The sequence below is a fragment of the Mixophyes fleayi genome, chromosome 7 (assembly GCF_038048845.1).
Source record: "Mixophyes fleayi isolate aMixFle1 chromosome 7, aMixFle1.hap1, whole genome shotgun sequence".
NCBI classification, from domain to species: Eukaryota; Metazoa; Chordata; class Amphibia; order Anura; family Limnodynastidae; genus Mixophyes; species Mixophyes fleayi.
The window spans coordinates 125,275,111-125,291,546 of record NC_134408.1 but is presented as its reverse complement, the minus strand read 5'-3'; the positions used below and the strand labels follow the sequence as shown (position 1 = coordinate 125,291,546).

At 40.7% G+C, this 16,436-nt stretch overlaps 1 protein-coding gene across 1 annotated transcript in view; it reads right to left on the bottom strand.

The window, feature by feature from the left end:
* Positions 1–16,436, bottom strand: part of SLC25A12 (solute carrier family 25 member 12) — a 99,385-nt gene that overhangs the window by 75,076 nt on the left and 7,873 nt on the right. The gene's annotated exons all lie outside the window — the stretch shown is intronic.

Here is a 16,436-nt window from a genome sequence, read left to right as displayed (position 1 = left end):
TATTTCACTGGCTTCTAACCCTTCCATAATGTCCATCTTTAGGACGACATATCTGTTTTGCATCCTCTGCCAAGGGTTGGGTTATACAGAGTTAACAGACACAAGTTTCTTTCAATCATTTGTATTTGCTGTTGAAAAGAAGATTATAAATGCCATGGACAATAAATAGCCATATAACTTGTTTACACTACTGGCAGCACTCTACAACATATTCTGTATGAGAACTATACGGTCTTTTCCCCCAGGTGTTGGGACTCTCTCACTCACATAATGGACTTGATTCACAGTGAAACCCAAGTGTAAGCGTAACTTGCAAATGAAAAACTTGCACGCAAGTGTATGCCTATGTAAGGTGCCTATGTAAGGTGCCTATGTAAGGTGCCTATGTAAGGTGCTGTAAGGTGTTCAGGTCTCAGTGAGTAGCAGATGCGCCCGCTTGACACCAGACACACCCCTCAGACACTTCCGCCCAACTTCCGAACATGTACAAAAACCTTTTAGTTTATATCACAGTTGCCTACTCTTCTGGAATGTCCGGGGTTTTTGTGAGCTCTCCAGGACTCCTGAGAGAGCCGGGCAACCTCCCAGATCATGCCCTGTTCGTTGGTGAAGTGGGTGGGGCTAAAGTGCCATCCTGGCCTTGCCCCTTGCTGTGATAGGCCGAAATTGACACCTTTTGACAGAGGACTGAGCCCCCTCCCGGACAGCTTCATGCCTATGTTGGCAAGTATGATTTATATGTTACGAACGCAAATGCTATGAAGCATCATTTAAACTTGGAAAACCTAGTTAATACAACAACGGGACCAACTTCCAGACTTAAAATAAAAATAATGTTTTTATCTTTGCTACAACACGGTCAACAAATCCTAATCTATGGCTGACCAACTACTGAAGTCTCAATAAACATCTTCAAATCATTAGCAAACCTCTAATTACAGGCAGTTACAAGCTAGTTTGCCATCATCATCATCAACTATACTTACACCTGTACCCTGACCACCCGTAAATAAACTTGTTTTTTAGTTGTATCTGCTACTACGTCCCAGTCTAAATCCGTACGCAAATTGCTCCAACACTCCTTACTCTACACTGTCTACACTAGAACCCCACTTACCTCCCATGTCACGTCTCTTCAGACGTAAGGAGTCGTAGGTGGCAACAAATCTGAGTTGTCGCAGTTGTGTACGTTCATTTTCTCAGCATGTGCAGTGCGAAAAACACAAATATACGCTACGCAAACGGACGTTCATCTCACTCTGAATCAGGCCCAATATGAGAAACACTGTTCTATAGTAAGCGGAGTTTATATATTTGTAGGACAAACACAAGCATTGTCTGCACTACACCAAGTAAATATGTCCTTTGATTGTCTGGTTAAATATTAAAAGCCAACTTTAATAAAATGGTCATTTAAAAATGAAAATAAAACAACAAAGTGGGCAAATCATCTACACCCAGCGGAAGCAGCCATTTTACGTGCTGAACCAATATTCGTAGACATACTGGTACAGCCCACAAAATGGCTTCCTCCCCCTGCGTGTAGGTGATAGCTTCATATAAAAAGATGGTCAACAATCGTGGCAGAGATATCAAATACGGGGTTATGTATAACAGACTGCAATTTGCTGCCACAATGTCAGTCAGAAGATTTCTGTGTCACGGACAGAACACGTTTTGATCCCAGTAAGCATGACTCAGTTTTCTGTAATGCGGCTGCCGGCCTGTGCAGAGACGTTATGCACCTGTTCTCTAACTGCTCATAGAGTGGGGAGGGTCACCTCTGAATAGCAGGAATTTGGATGTAATGACTTATGGATCTGTATACTTCTGTATAAACAAAGGGAGCCTGAGCTTTGTGATAATCTGCTGGCTGTGCCAATGTTCAGCATTGCTGCTCAGACACGCTACACATTGCATTCACCAGTACCCATGAACATGCTAGGGCAAGTCAGGACACCAGTTAATAATTACTTGCACAATGTTCTTCCTTCATTCAGTCAGTCAGGACATATATTAAAAATATCGTAAATATTTGCATCCTAAAAGGACGTGGTAGTTAAAGTGTAACTGTCATCTACACACAGAGGAGCCTCAATCAATTCACAGGCAACACTACTGAGACATGAGGCCCAAAGTGCTTTATTCCTCCAATGTCATTGGTTCCTAGTGATTTAATAGGCTGCATTCTAATAAACAATGGTTCAGCCCACAAAATGGCTGCCTCCACAGTGATTTGGCAATCGTTCACTTTTAACATATAAGGGAGAGATTATCTGCAAGCCCACACGCGTTGTCTAGCACAATGAGGGGAGTCAGTGCTCTTGCAAATCCTGAATTCAAATAGTTGAACATGCGCACGCCCACAGGAACGTTGCTGTAGTGGCCGGAGAGACTGGGAGCTTTAAGGTAAGTGAAATCATTGCTGAGATTGCCTCCAGTCGGATGCGCTGTCCCGGGATGATTTTGTTTTTATTAAGGGGCATATTTAACAAATAACTATCGTGCACTTACTGTGAAATTCAGGTCCCTCTGTGTCCTGCGCATATTTAAGAAGGGTGCATCTCTGCTGCTTTGTATTCCTTTTCGTTTTTGGGAGCAGTCACCATTCTACAGTATGGTGACTGCTCACAACCGCAATCTAACAAATTCCGAAAAAAAGTTTTTTTCGGTAACTTGTTTTGATAATGTACACAAGCTGAAGCTGATGTACATTATCATAATTGAAGGATTTCAGTGCTGCCAGCTCTGTTCCGAAGAGCAGAGCTGGGCAGCGCTTGTGTGGAGGGATCACATGATCCCTCCCTGTCACTCACCGCTCGCTCTCTGCAACTATAGTTGCAGAGACAGCGAATATGTCTGTGCGCAACTGCACATGCGCAATTGAAGTGTAAACAAAAATGAAGAGGACCAGGAGGAGATCCGTGGACATTGCGTTCGGAAGAGGGGGGCAAGTGTGATTTTTTTATCACAGAAACAGCAGTTTATCGGAACTGCTGTTTCTGTGCTGGGTTGTACATAAATTTGAGAAATAGTTCAATCCTTTTCATTACGATAAGGATTGAAAACTATTTTTCACTTTATATGAATATTGATAAATGTGCCCCTAAGTGAGGCCTAAAAAATCATCTGTCATCGTTGCAACGATAGATGACAATTAATGGGGCAAAACCCTGTTAATTAATAAATATGCTCCTTAGTCTAGATTGTAGGTTAGGATTTGCGATTATCCTTTCTATGAACAAGAACAACATATATTTCAATATCTATTCATCCAGGGGGAACACAAAACAACAAACTTTTTCCTCTCTCAAAGCACCTTCTGTTCTGTTTGATGTATGTCAGCAGCATGATCTGTGGAACAGAAGTCACAAGACTCGCTGAGTGACAAGCATGAGCAAAATAAAGCATTTTCTTTGCTGTATTCTAAACGTAAAACAACTTCTGTTCCAAGGGGTCATTGGTTCGCATTGTTGAGAAATGCAATCTGATAAGTTCTGATCCGCTCTTGGTTTATATAAAGCTCACTGTACAACCTGGGCATAAATAATTCATATCTCCAAGGACAGCGTCTCTTTCTCACTTCTCAAAACAGAATCTTTGTAAGATTCTAGAAATGGAACTCAGTGATTGCAATAGGCAGCTGTAGACGAACCTCTCCACGTTTGGATTGACGTTTTTTAGTGAATTCACAATACACCAGGGGAAACTCAGGTTACACGCTATTTCAAATACAAACATTTTATCTTTCATTTTCAGACTAACGTAAAATGTGACAAAACCAGTAGCAGAGATTTCTGTCACAGAAGTCCTTTCACAGCATAGGGAACTATGGTTAACACTATGGTAAACTGTGTCATTCAAACATCTCTCTCTGTATATATAGATGTATTCCCAGATTGACTGGTAGTTCACAATAACTTATTTGTTTGCAACAGTATATCAACTGTAATACAAACTACAAGGATTAAAATAGAGAATGGGGAAGGAATGAGGGACAAGAGGTACAGAAAGAAAGCTAGTTTGTGCAAGCAATTTATAATCGTGGGATGATGTAAGTAGAGGGGGTTTAGCCCAAGTCAAAGAAATCAATGAGAGCTTATTAACCTTTTAGAAATTTACATCTTTCTCTTAAGAACCAAAAGGACCAAATTAAAGTGAATACGTCTGCATGCAACACGACAAACTTTTAAGTGAAAAAACGAAGGAAGGTCCTACCGGATTCCAACTATTAAGCTTTACGTAGATCTTAGAATATGGAGTGTCAACTTTATATTTATTAAGGTTCTGATGCAGGCTGCATAGGAGAAAGATATTTTTAAGGATGGAGTCAAAGAGGTTGTCTATCTTATACCAAAAGATGAAAATATTTGGGTATGTAATAAAGTGGTCCCCGATGGCCACAGTTCCTCCAGCATCTGGAGTTAGATATTTGGTCCCTGCTCTTTTTTCTTTTGTATAGAACCCCCTGTAATAACAGCCTGTAAACGATCTCTAATTAAAATAGGTATTGAGCAGCACGCTTATCTGTCCGTCACCTCCTCCCAATAATCCTCTTCCAGGGGAGGACCTAAGTTTCTTTCCTTCCTAATCACGTTCGTGCCTTCCTTGGAATAGATTGTCATATTGCATATTGTCAAAATCATACCTCGCAAAAGGGAAAATTGAGGCACATTATTTTAAAGGGGGAAGGAGCACTGAGAGCTTCAGGATGGGGGGGGGGTGTTAAACAAGAAGAGAAAACATCTGATCTGCATATACCCCCTAATGCCCTGCTGAATGAGGACAGGGTGGTACAGTGTTTCTCTTCTGTAACATCCTCAGCATATCGGATTTCAACTTGGAACTAGGGTCCTGAGAACTTGGAGGTAAGGCCAGTAGGGAAGCTTCGGTAATCCCATAGGGAATACTGGGGATTATATACATGAGAGGCTAAAACTTTTAGAGCATGAATCCCATTGTTTCAAGGAGAATTTGAGAGTCAAGTGGAGATTCAATTGTGTTGGTCTCCAAGTCTTGGGGAGACCCCAGACTGACGAGAGAGATTAGTACAAGGAATTTGGTTGTGATATCTAGCCATGAGAACTGGTTTGGACAAAGCTTGTGGTCACCTGAACAAAGAAGGGTGCCCAGTAGTTTGGGAAGCCTCAACCTTCTATATTTGTTGGCTTTATAAGTACTGCTTTTTATATATATAGGGCCTCCCATTTCCCACAAACTTAGAGAAAGTACTATGGATGCTGTTAAAAGACAGAGAATAGAACCTGTTTTGGAATAGTCTGAAGGTGGTATAGCAGTTTGAGGATCTTTTTTATCACAATCAACCTGTCAAGTCACGGAAATATAAGCTGCATTCAGGAGGAGAGGTCAATTTGAATCTTTGGTAGAAATGGGGTGCATATTTCTTGGTATTGAATTATGTAGAAAATTGTAATGTTCTTAAGTATTATCCTAGTTGGCTACTTAAGTTTGCAGCTATACTTAAGAGCTTCCTTTTCTTGAGACAAATATAACAACATGGACTTTGATTTAGAAAAAAAATAATCTTAAAGCTGGAGATACTACCATAATCCTCCATAACTTTATATACTTTGAAGAGGGATGTATTCGGGGCTGTGTAAGGGTCAATAGGATGTCGTAGGTGAATAGTGATATCTTGAAGCTAGTGTCGCTCACCTCGACTCCATGAACATCTATAAATGGTCCTGATGATATATGCTAGGGGATCAATCACAAGGGTGAGTATCAGGGAGGAAACAAAGGGAATCCTTACCTTGTGCCCCTGCAATTCAAACTAGTTCTGAGGGGGGACTGCTGACCAGGACTGTAGCGGATGGGGAAGACTACAGAGTTTGTATGCCTGTCGGGAAATCTCTAGCAAACCCCAAAGATTCAAAGTTTGGACCATATATCGCCAGGTTATCCAATAAAACACTTCAAGAGAAGGAATTGCTGTTGGACTCCTTCTAATCTTGGAAATTGTGATCAGAACAATAGTCATCTTCTTGTGGCCTCTGGTTTGGTGACTCAGGATGAATCCCACTTGATCATAGAACACAAGTGCAGGGAGAACCTGGTTCAATCAATTTGCCAAAATTCTGGCATAAAGCATGATATAATGGTTCAGAAGTGCGATGGGTCTGATGAATATCTGTCCCTTCTTTCTGCGTTACATAATTTGGAATTCAAGCATGTATTTATCAGGTGCCGTCCTCGCACTTCGGCTGAGTGCCGAGAATGGCTACCTGTCTCCTCAGTTTGGTCGCGTCCCATTGCTAGGCGGTTCCTATTCTTCCGACCAACGATCTGTGTGCGCATTGCGCCTTAGAAGCTGCAACCCAATGCTAAGCAACGGAATGCTCTCTAGCTCAATAATCAGCAGTCAGTGACGTTCTGACCACTGAATTTCCTCTTGCCCTATCAGGGCTCACTCAGCTCCATAAATAGAATGCTCACTCACCACTAGGGTGCCAGAGTACTGGGCCACTACCTGCTCCAGTGTTCTCCCTGCTAGTGTTCACTTATCTGCTTTCTGTTCCCTACTCCTTGTGTTATTGGATCCTGACCAGACTTGTTCTCCAGACCTTCCTTTTGAATTCCGTTTAGCCTTCTAATCGATCGTTCTGGTTTTGACTCCTGGCTTGCTCTGACCATCCTTGTGTATCTCGCATCCCAGCTGGTTCTGACCCAGATCATATGACTACTCCTGTCTTCACCTGTCACTTCACTGGTAACTGTCTCGGAGAACCGCAATCTGCACACCCTCTGGAGCTAAGCCCATATTCCCTTGCAGGGTTTCTGTGAATACGCAGGGGTGCGTTAGACTCTGTGCCCCCTTGATCGATTGTGTTAATACCAGCAAGTGGCACCATCTGATTCGCTATTCGTGACAGTATTTCAAGAAGATATCTCCCTGAAGTGCAGAATTAAATATGGAGTAGAAGTAGGCTATCAGGAAAATAAATGTTTTTTAATAGACTGCTGAAAAAACTATTGGGGCCTTTGGATTCACTTGACATTTGGTCTTCGATAACTTGGGCTCTCTCATCTGTGGAAATTTACAGTAGCTTTTAAGATGTTCTACGGACTTGGTAGGAGAGCTAAGGGAGATCATCTCTGGAGAGTAAGTTACAAATTAATTCTTCTGTTGAGGCATAGCAGGGGATAGCTGAGAGTAAAGACTCTTTTTAATGTTTTGAGGTATAATAATATTTTGCTAAAACAATAGTATACCGACAAGGAATATTTGTCATGTCAATGGGGGCATTGTCTTGTCCAAAAAGGACTGAAACAAAGACAGAATGCAGGCACAGAGGCAACAATCACAACCCCCTCAGTTAGCTCAAAGTTGGAATGGGTATGAAAAGTCAACCATTAAAATGTGTACACCAAAATATCAACAGCCTAGTGCTGGTAATAGTGAAATCAGGGGGGGGAGTGCTCCACACTTTTTTGTCCTCCCGATTTTGCTGGCACCAGCTTAGGCTGGCAGCACTAGGGTTGTTTAAGCTGTTTGGGAAGGAAGGGGGGCACATTTTTTTTTTTTACATGTATTGCCGTTTTAAATCTAGTCATTTATATCAATATTTTCACTGTCCACATTATGAACATGTACACATTATGACTGCCGACATTATAACTGTGTCGACCTTATGACTGTCAACATTATGGTGTAGACAATTTCACGGTCAACATTTCAACTACATAGCTTCATAGCCTGCATGGAGATTTATGCACATAGAACGTTCAAATATCGCCCTAATAACTTTTATATTCATTAAGGCGTCACAAAGTGAGCATGGTATGATCACAAAGTCGGTACACAAACCATGTACCATTGAATGTTGACCAAGATGAGTATCCAGTTATTGATTAATCTGAAAATCGGTGTACTTGAGTAGATAGGTGTAATACTGTTGCAGTAGCCGGTTCTTGACAAAAGCAATACAGCTCCAAAAATGTATGTGCGCCCAGAAAAAATATCATGTTGTCCACCACAGATTTTAATCAGTCCATTAGGAATTTGTAAATATGTGTTGTTTTTTCTTATCTTCCTTGCGTGTTTATATATACACACACAAGTTATTTAGTTGCCATAGGATATAAGAGAAAGCTATTCCCTGGATTCAACCATAACCAATGCAGAGAGAAAAGCAGGTAACCACAAAAAACACTTTGCCAAAGAGATAAAACAAAGTAAGTAGTAAAAGTTGCATGGGGGCCTGTACAAACCAATACGTGAAAGTCAACTGTCAGTGACTCTAAAGGCCTCAGAGATTTCCATCTGCCTGTAAACCAAGGTCAGTAGGGACAGATCTGCAAGGGCCTTGCTATCATATATCCTGTGTTTAAATAAAACCACACATACAGTATGTTCTCTCTGCTCTGTCCGTTTTCTGCAGCAATAGACATGGTAACATACAAAGTTAAAGCAGGAGAATGTTGTGACATTAGCATCATTTTTTACAAGATGTTTTGTGTTTTGTAATATATTTTTATATGTAGGTTTGTCACAGTGACGTAGGCAAAAATCTGTTTTTTAAAAAAAGAATGCCAGCTATATAAAAGGACAAAGTGTACCAGTCAGAGGACGCATGTCTTTTCTATACAGAACTCCTTCAAGAAGGGGAGCCAAATTTAGTCCGGAATGTGTGGCCTTTAAGAGTATGAACATGACATGCCGACACACAGACTCATGTGACCTTCTCTGCAGCCGGCTCCTGGATCATAATTATATGATCTGATATTATCAATTCTTCTGCAAATACAATACATGTCAAATGAAATAACGTGTTAGGTGAATATGAAGGCTCATTCACAAATGCGATTTTCCGCAAGTAGCACTGTAGTTTCAATTATGGTTCATAAGGTCTGTGGCACTTTAAATACTTAATGTGCAAGTATCTTAGTCTGAATTATGTGTTAAATTCACTCATACAAAAAAAAAAAAATAGTAGTGAAAGGCGAAAAGGTTATTTACAAAGCAAAATTGAGACTTGGCATTATTAGTAGTACAAGTAGCAATAGTTGCTGCTGATGGAAAACGGGCAGATAGCGGTGTCCATATCTAGATGCGGGTTAGACAGCGGTGTCCATAGCTAGATGCGGGTTAGACAGCGGTGTCCATAGCTAGATGCGGGTTACACATCGGTGTCCATAGCTAGATGCGGGTTACACAGCGGTGTCCATAGCTAGATGCGGGTTACACAGCGGTGTCCATAGCTAGATGCGGGTTACACAGCGGTGTCCATAGCTAGATGCGGGTTACACAGCGGTGTCCATAGCTAGATGCGGGTTACACAGCGGTGTCCATAGCTAGATGCGGGTTAGACAGCGGTGTCCCTAGCTAGATGCGGGTAAGACAGCGGTGTCCCTAGCTAGATGCGGGTAAGACAGCGGTGTCCATAGCTAGATGCGGGTTAGACAGCGGTGTCCATAGCTACATGCGGGTTAGACAGCAGTGTCCATAGCTACATGCGGGTTAGACAGCAGTGTCCATAGCTACATGCGGGTTAGACAGCAGTGTCCATAGCTAGATGCGGGTAAGACAGCAGTGTCCATAGCTAGATGCGGGTTAGACAGCAGTGTCCATATCTAGATGCAGGTTATATAGAGGTGTCCATATCTAGATGCAGGTTATATAGAGGTGTCCATATCTAGATGCAGGTTATATAGAGGTGTCCATATCTAGAGGCAGGTTATATAGAGGTGTCCATATCTAGAGGCAGGTTATATAGAGGTGTCCATATCTAGAGGCAGGTTAGATAGCGGTGTCCATATCTAGACGCAGGTTAGATAGCGGTGTCCATATCTAGACGCAGGTTAGATAGCGGTGTCCATATCTAGACGCAGGTTAGATAGCGGTGTCCCTAGCTAGATGCGGGTTAGATAGCGGTGTCCATATCTAGACGCGGGTTAGATAGCGGTGTCCATATCTAGACGCAGGTTAGATAGCGGTGTCCATATCTAGACGCAGGTTAGATAGCGGTGTCCATATCTAGACGCAGGTTAGATAGCGGTGTCCATATCTAGATGCAGGTTAGATAGCGGTGTCCATATCTAGACGCGGGTTAGATAGCGGTGTCCATATCTAGACGCGGGTTAGATAGCGGTGTCCATAGCTAGACGCGGGTTAGACAGCGGTGTCCATAGCTAGACGCGGGTTAGACAGCGGTGTCCATAGCTAGACGCGGGTTAGACAGCGGTGTCCATAGCTAGATGCGGGTTAGACAGCGGTGTCCATAGCTAGATGCGGGTTAGACAGCGGTGTCCATAGCTAGATGCGGGTTAGACAGCGGTGTCCATAGCTAGATGCGGGTTAGACAGCGGTGTCCATAGCTAGATGCGGGTTAGACAGCGGTGTCCATAGCTAGATGCGGGTTAGACAGCGGTGTCCATAGCTAGATGCGGGTTAGACAGCGGTGTCCATAGCTAGATGCGGGTTAGACAGCGGTGTCCATAGCTAGATGCGGGTTAGATAGAGGTGTCCATATCTAGATGCGGGTTAGATAGAGGTGTCCATATCTAGATGCAGGTTAGATAGAGGTGTCCATATCTAGATGCAGGTTAGATAGAGGTGTCCATATCTAGATGCAGGTTAGATAGCGGTGTCCATATCTAGATGCAGGTTAGATAGCGGTGTCCATATCTAGACGCAGGTTAGATAGCGGTGTCCATATCTAGATGCACGTTCGATAGCGGTGTCCATATCTAGACGCACGTTCGATAGCGGTGTCCATATCTAGACGCAGGTTAGATAGCGGTGTCCATATCTAGACGCAGGTTAGATAGCGGTGTCCATATCTAGACGCAGGTTAGATAGCGGTGTCCATATCTAGACGCAGGTTAGATAGCGGTGTCCATATCTAGACGCAGGTTAGATAGCGGTGTCCATATCTAGATGCAGGTTAGATAGCGGTGTCCATATCTAGATGCAGGTTAGATAGCGCTGTCCATAGCTAGATGCGGGTTAGATAGCGCTGTCCATAGCTAGATGTGGGTTAGATAGCGGTGTCCATATCTAGATGCATGTTCGATAGCGGTGTCCATATCTAGATGCACGTTCGATAGCGGTGTCCATATCTAGATGCGGGTTAGATAGCGGTGTCCATATCTAGATGCAGGTTAGATAGCGGTGTCCATATCTAGATGCGGGTTACTCATGCCACGTACAGCACTCATTTGTAAACAATATGTGTTGTCGCGGGATGAAAAATTTGAATGAGCGTCCGGTGGCAGAGTGTGTGTGTTTTGGAGGTCGTTCCTGAGCTAACTTCTAGCCATCTTTCTCCAATGTCCTGCTTTCTATGGGTGCCCTGACAATTAGGCACATTTACATTAAACGAAATGTACAACAAGACCAAAGAACAAACTGAAATGTGGAGCAAATTTCTAGATATTTTTTTACAAATAAACCCTATATCGAAAAGTGGTACTTCTTATATGTTATGTATATATGTTATGCCATGTCTCTGCAGAAGATAAAAGGCAGCACGCAGACCTAGATTACACAACTGCTAACTAGTAATGAAACAGAACACACAGTTTCCACGTTCAGTTATTCTGATGTGTTTCTAAACTTAGCACAGAATCATTGACCTTTGCCAGGTGCCGACCTCTGACCTACATTCCTGGAGGACTGGACCTCTCCCACTAGAGTCTTTTCTCCGTTAGTCATTGAATGGAGGTAATTTGTAAAAATGGGAAACGGAGTAAGCTGATTTACAAGGACATTTCCAGAGTTTAAAGATCTAGATGTATGAGGTTTCCTATCTGTTATGCTAACCGTACACTAATTTCCTATACCTGTTCTTTTTCTCTATGTTGTATGTTCAATAGAGGCATTAAATAAATAAAAATATATTTTGCAAATGACCAGTAGTCATATCATAGCAGTAATATATCTGTTTAGAGGCGTAGTCAACGTTCAACCTGTGTGGCCTAAAGACAGCCTTTTATCATCCTCATCCTTTATATAGCGCTAGAAAATTCCGTTAATAAAACAATACTGGATAATACAGATAGACAGTGGTAAGAGGGCCCTGCTCGCAAGCTTACAACCTATGGGACAAACTTTACAATATGCCTGAAATAAAAACATTTAACAATGTTACAGAGGTATTAAAGAACTCCACTCAAAAATGAAATCTAAGGTAGATGTCACAAGGTTAGCAATCAGTCTAGCGATTTACTTACCTTGGAAGCTTATCCTGCCCAATCTACTGGGTCCATGACTTAAACAGTTTAAATCAGGTGAGCAGGAATAACGTACAGGTTGGCAGGCTTCATGGCAGATCAGCGGATGGCATAGGTCAGTAAAAAGCTGGTTTTAACCTTAATGTACATAATTCTACATTGTGGGTGAAATTCTTATTTAAACTGGTATTTCAGATTGGATTTAGAAGAATTAAATCAACAACCTGGATGCTTTGCTAGGGTTATTAGAACTGAACAAAACAACAGATGGTCTGAGGGAAAAAATGGATACTTGGATGGATCTTGTATAGATACAGGAAGACAGTCTGTCTATTTAACAACAAAAAATATAATCTAAATCATACTGTTTTGCTATGTAATGAATAGTAAAATACACAGTAGGAATGTTTTATTGATGTATGTAGAACTACTGTGCTCTACAAGAGTCTTTTTATATATATATATATATATATATATATATATATATATATATATATATATATATATATATATATATATATATATAACAGTCCGGTCTCTTCTGGTGATTTAAATCACCAGAAGATCACTCTATTAAATCACTCTATTATCCAGTCACTAGGTTATAGGGAGTACTAGCAGCTACATAGGAATATAATACAGATACAGAGTGGAGATGTTGCCTATAGCAACCAATCAGATTATAGCTATCATTTATTTAGTACATTCTACAAAATGACAGCTAGAATCTGATTGGTTGCTATAGGCAACATCTTCACTTTTTCAAACCCGCAGTTTAGTAAATATACCCCATTGTATGTGTAGCATAGCATAACAAAGAAATGAAGAATAATAAATGTATGACATGTTGTAGGATTATGGTCCCCATGATTGCACAGCACTATTGCATCACAGCAGTTCCATGGTCTGTATTGAAAGGCCTCCTATACGACACTTGTTGCCTGCCTGGATTACCAACATAACCTGCATCCACTGACTGAGGACAGTCTGACCTACAGGCACAATGGTAGCTGCTCCTCTATGAGACATTTAATTGCAGCCCACAGGACTGGCCTGATAGAAATCTGTCATCACTAAAGTAGCCTAGAGACAAAGGTGAACGGCTACATAGGTAATAAATGCAGTTCTAACATTTACAAATAAAACAGTAAAACGTTACTCAGTTGTGGATAATGTTATCTCTACAAAGAAGAAGACCTATATTCATCTTAAATCATTTAAACTTACACTATGCATTACACAGAATGTTTATGATGACATTCCTTTAAAACAAAGGAAAGAATAGAACGATCATCATTAGCTTAATAACAGATTCTTAGTTTCTGTGGGCAGTTTTATTCTGCATGTAAATAAGGGTATAATTGGTGTAAATGCTTAATTGTAACAGTCTGGCCAAATGTTAATTTTCTCATGTGCCCTTTGTCCTTAGACACACATACAGCTATATATTTGCAGCAGAAACGTACTGGAGAACCCTCAGGTTCCAGCAGACTGCGCGGACTGAAAGAGTAACTTGCTCAGGGTTTAAAACAATTTCCTTTGTCTGTAAAAGAACAGCTGCTGGTTTATTGTACAAAATGTACAGTTTCAGCTGCAGCTTTCTTTTGTGCACAACTTTGCATGTGTTTTCTTTCTTATATGTAGGTTTAGGTCCGCTTGCTGACGACTGAGTACAATTGTCTGGGTGCAACTATGGACACACAACAATAGATCTCAACAAACCAACATCAAGAACCTTCCAGAGAAATATTAATAGAAAAGAATAAATAGTGTGTCATTTTAGAATGCAAAAATACACAGTCAGATTACATTCTAGTTAGCTTACAAATATGAGCATAGCAGATGACATCAGTTACCAAGAAAGTTTTACTTTTGTTCAGATTCCAGGTTGATCCTGGAAAGCAGTCAGTGACATACGATGACGTGACTAATGTACAGCAAAGCTGTCCGAACTTAGGACAACAGCAGAGCCATTTAAGTCTTTAATGGGAAAAGCTGCGTGTAGATTAAAACTAATTATTTGTAGATCTGGTCACATATTTAAAAAGAAATGATAGAAAGCCTGTATTTAAATAGAGGACTAGGAGGCTATAAGTTGACCCACTCTAGAAAACAGGACTTGCGTGTGAATCGCTATTTGCAGGCAATCGGAAAGGAACCAGAGCTTTCATCAGAGGCTTTCTAGCCTCCTAAGTAACAAAAACGTTCCGTCCAGAAAGATTGGTGCATTTTAATGCTTTGCCTCCTCTCCCTCACATTGCGCTGGATTCCACTAAGGGAAGGGGAGAGTGTATCGAAGCAGTTTGGGGCATACGTGTATGCATGAGATTGATAATCAGTTTTATCATTACCATGCCATGTGTGTGCCACTCCCTCCTCTTCTCTGTGCGCCAACTTCCTCTACCACATCAATTCTTACAATAGCACCACCAAACTCAGAGGCCTGCAGCAGCACAGAGTGTAGGTGTATGTTACAGAGCCCAAGGTATTTCATGTTTGTCACGACCCAGCACTCACCTGAGCCTGTGTGACATGTGTGTAACAAAGGATTAACCAAACACAGCCACCTGTTCTGTATAAAATGATTAAGACTTTCCCTATCTATGCCACACACTAACTTTGCCAATTATGCAACCACCAAGAGCTGACACTTACTTAGGAAGCCTTCCGTTCTTCCTTAACACTAAGCTATCACAATTTACTTTCATTAGAGTTATCATAAACCAAATGATCTCCCCTGACTCACAGTTATCATAAACCAAATGATCTCCCCTGACCCACAGTTATCATAAACCAAATGATCTCCTCTGTTTGAAATATGTAACATTTTAAAACCAAGCTGTCCGACATGTGAATTCATAAGAACACAGAGACCTGAACGTATTAAGTGTAATTTAATATGGGAAAAATAAATCCACAATGCTTAAGATAAAAACAATTAACAAAGTGACATACAAAGATATAATACAATAGTTACTTGTAAAATAAAAAGAGATAAAACAACAGATATTATAAACTTACGAATAATCCATTTTCTGTTTTGCTGGGAGAAGCAGAACTAAAAGGATACTCCTCAATATGAAATTGCCTCCCAAAAAGTGACAGGGTTACAGGACATTTTAACAAGTTGCAGGTACCCACAGCCCCCTTCCCATGTGATGTTAGAACTAAAAAGTCTGTGCAAATGCAAATTAGTTATTTATGACCTCTGTTCAAACAACTTTTGTTGTCACATTTTCTTTACGCTAGCACAACTTCTTGCCAGAATGTCTAACAAAGATGATTTTACCTCCACACAACAGGTCATAAGTTTCCCTTAATTTGCATACCTAAATGACTCCTGTAAGTATGATATTTGGTAAGTTATTAATATGACATTTCCTGTGTCTTTTTATTAAATTCATTCACACTTATCCCAGCTGCTCTGTCCCCGCAGTTGGGGTCTGTTTGTTGCATATCACTGTCATTAAAAAGGGATTTCAAAGGCCTCAGAATTTATTACCCGTGGAATAAATTGGTAAGGGACACAAGTCTGTGACCGCGTTTTGGGAGTTTTCTATCCATAACTACCCCCTGGGTAGAACAAAAAAGTTTATAAACAATCAAAGCGATACACTAATTAAGATTCAGGATTTAAGGTTTTAACCCATGGCTGGACAGAGGTCCTCTGAGCCACATCAAGCTATGACTATAAATTAATTCACAAACACATATTTGCAGTTTTATATGTCAAGTAATTAGCTTGCATAATGCTCATAACTCATCTATGAAAAATTATTTTTTGGGGTTTAGCTGCTTCTTAACATATACACCACAGACAGGAGATAGCACAATATAAATCTTTGAAATAACATTTTGAAAATGTTCACACAGCCAAGGGCACATATTCTCAGTCTATCAAATCATATAGGATTTAATCCAAAATAACACACTAACGAAAATGCAAAGCAAAATGTTCCTTGAAAATGCAAAGAAAGTTTGAGAAAACGGTGACAATGTTACCAAAATGTGATGTAATTTTCATGCAGATTTACATGACCCGTATAGAAGTCCTTGGCCTACAAGCTTTGTGCTTTTACATGGTCATGGAAAACCTCAGGTGACTTTTAGTATTTATATAATTATGTATATCCTGCATTGAAGAATAAAACATCCTCAATAATATAAGCTATAGGTAGGGCTCCCAATTGTTTTGAAAAGGAAATTAGTTTGGGATGTATATTTCCACATTATTCTTTCAA